Source organism: Belonocnema kinseyi, chromosome 6 (genome assembly GCF_010883055.1).
Source record: "Belonocnema kinseyi isolate 2016_QV_RU_SX_M_011 chromosome 6, B_treatae_v1, whole genome shotgun sequence".
Lineage (NCBI taxonomy): Eukaryota > Metazoa > Arthropoda > Insecta > Hymenoptera > Cynipidae > Belonocnema > Belonocnema kinseyi.
This window is the reverse complement of record NC_046662.1, coordinates 148,349,178-148,352,302: the sequence shown is the minus strand read 5'-3', so window position 1 is coordinate 148,352,302 and position 3,125 is coordinate 148,349,178. Positions and strand designations below refer to the sequence as shown.

At 31.0% G+C, this 3,125-nt stretch overlaps 1 protein-coding gene across 1 annotated transcript in view; it reads right to left on the bottom strand.

Moving 5' to 3' along the window:
* LOC117175643 overlaps positions 1–1,265 on the bottom strand; it is a 183,577-nt gene extending 182,312 nt beyond the window's left edge. Inside the window, exon 1 of the mRNA XM_033365349.1 lies at positions 1,001–1,265. The gene's annotated coding sequence lies outside the window, so the exon portion shown is untranslated. The remainder of the gene's footprint in view (positions 1–1,000) is intronic.
* Between the last annotated feature and the right edge of the window lie 1,860 nt (positions 1,266–3,125).

Genomic DNA, 3,125 nt, shown 5'->3' with positions numbered 1-3,125 from the left:
GTATGTATGTGTATATATATATAAAAAGGTATATGTAACATGTAATTATATGTAACAAGGTTGAACAAGGTATCTGCGACTAACCCGCTTGCCGTCCCGGCTTTACTCTACTCATTTGGGGTGGTTCAATGGACGAAGAACGAACTTAACCCTGTGTAGGGCCCGGTCTAGGATTACCAGGATCGGGGGGTGGTGAGTATGACAGGCTTAGTTGAAAAAAAATTCATAAAATCCATAGAACGCAATTTCAGATTAACCTATCCATTACCAAGCTTCTTTAGGATGTAGAAAATAAGGAAAATGTAAAAAAAAACTATTTGAGATTTTTTTGAATATTTCTTACATTACAAAAACTAAATGTATTTAAATTGCAGAAGCCTTAAATCAAACGTCTGAGCCTGTCAGATCGGCCGCGCCACACGCAAGGTTAAGGCCCCTGACACCGAAACACGCAAGACCATGCATGTCAATTCGTCTGCTCTGCGATTACACATCTTACTCCGTCAATGCGGACGCGGACATCTGAATCTCCAGTGTCTTCATAACCAAATTTTTTCAGGTTATGAATCCGAGATCGTTTCGCACCACTAAGAGCACCGATCATGAAGACAAAAAATATATAATATATACCTCCGCATAGTTAATCTAGGCATTCAGAATTACTTTAATATAGGCAACAATTGCTGCCCAAATTGAAGCACAACAATGCTCAAAGAACCGTACTCACAGTATATGCACTTGTATTCTTCCAATTCTCGTAATAAGTTAATCCACTGAAAACTTAGTCTAGTAGAAAACTAGTTTACGTATAAAACAGTAGCAAAGAGTCCCCTTCAACATTCGCACATATCAGAGCATATTTTTATAGAACTATATAAATATACAGCAACACAACCAAAATCTTGAGGGTAAACCAATTTATTGACTATCGTTCCAACACGCGACTTGTGCTAGAGCATGACGAACGATAATTTCCTTCTGTACCATTATTCAACTTAACTGATTTCTTTGTTTGGTAAACAGGTGGTAAACACAATCAGCTGTGTAACAAAAGGCGAACACACAATTAGCCCATGATCCAACAAACTATGATCTCGCCACAAATAACACAAGAAAGCGAACCAATCAAATGGCCCGTAGGGTGGCGACCTCCATTTTTTAAAGGATTTCAAGCAGCCCTCTACACCAACCGTGTATGTGTATAACGTAGTAGCTAAGGGATCGTCCATAAATTACGTAACGCGTTTTTCTTTTGTTTGAATAAAGACGAGCATGAAATTGATGTGAAGTTGAAAAAGACACAACGATATAAACAAAAGAAAAAAGTGTTACGTAATATATGGACGATCCCTAAGATATTAGGTCCCTAGATACGGCATGAGATTAGTTGCACCACCTACCGGTAGTTAGTGCGGCAGGCAAGTTTGTGGTCTTGCCAAGAGGTTAGTATAAAATATTAATAACTAATTTGAATTGAAAAGTTTATTTTTTATTTAAGTTATGATTTGTTTGTAAATTAATAGAAAAGTGAATCTGAAGATACAGTTAAGTTTTGTTTAAATTTAAATAAACTAAAAAAACTGTCAGGTTAAATCTGCTAAGGCCATGTTATAGATATAAACCATTTTTCAAATTGAAATAAGAAGTAACCTAATCTTACAAAATGTCATTTTCCCTGCTCCAAAAATCTAACTTTAAGAAAAAATGTAAGTTTGCTTAATTTTTTTTATTAGTCCTTAATACTAAACTTGGCCTAAAAATTGCCATAATTTTCGTATTTTTTCCAGCTGGTCGATTAAGCTTTTGTTTGCATTTTCCTTGTTTAACTGTTTACATATTTTATTCCATTCAAAATTTTTACTTTTGCTAAAATAATTATTTTAAGTTCTTTCCTTTAATAAAAAACTTGCTTTTTTAAATTTGTTCGTAAATAAATTTATTTTCTAATAATTTAAATATCTCATTAATTTTCAGTTTCTTGTATTAAATTTCAAATGCTTATGCATTATAAATTAATTACTTCATTAACAAAATAAAGTTTTTTTAAGAAAAAGAACGACAATCATGCAAAAAACCCGACTGGCACTTTTTCTTAGACTTATTTTTTACAAAATTGTACACTTCTTTTCAAAGATCTCTATTGAAACCCGAAGTTTAATTCCGCTCTATTATATTTTTCATAACTTTCTTCTAACTGCAATTCATAACACAGTAGACAATTAGGCATAATGTAAAAATTACAATTGTACATATGAGAAGTCAAAACTGTCATCTAGGTACTTGAAGTTAAAGTAAATATTTATTTCTGACAATATTAAAACATTCATTTTAATATTGAGTCTATTAAATTAAATAGGAATATATTTTTAAATTATTTACGCCTAGTGTTATAATGCTTAAAGCTTCTTGTTCTTTGAAAATTATTATATTCCAATCAAGATTTTTTTCTTACTTCTTCTATCTTGTAAACAAGAACAAGTGTTTTCATGTAATAAATAAGTGACGAAATTCTGTTATCAAATGATTTTTTACTTTCTCATTCCTGAGAATGTAATGTAATCGTCCAAATTTTTGATCTCTGGTTTTTAACGGATCTTCATGTTTCGGCACTCTCAGAATCTGAAAATCATACAACTTCATCGGTCTCTGTCTGTATGTCTACATGTCTGTATGCCTGTATGTATGGTTACCTGAATGTTGTAGTCACGCTGACTTTTGAAGGATTTGTCCAAACGAGTCCGCACTTGATACACATTTGATATACATTTACTTAGGTACCCAAAATGAAGGCTAATTTCGTTAATAAGATATTACGAACCAAAATTAAAAAATTGGGATCATTTTCAAAATTTTGAATTTTTTTTTTATTTTGAAAATTATTGTCGAAGTTTCTTATAGATGGGTGATAGATTTGCCAATTAACTAAATAAAATTTTTTATTTTGATGAAAATTAGAAAAGTTATATACTTTTCAAAAATTTGAAAATTTTCAAAAAATATAAAAAAATATTTTTTTCATAGATCTAAAAATCTCATTCAAAATTTTCACTAGATACCAAATGTATTTCAAAACTATTCTAGCCTATTTTTTCGATTAGTCCAAAATTTAAAAAATTATAGCATTT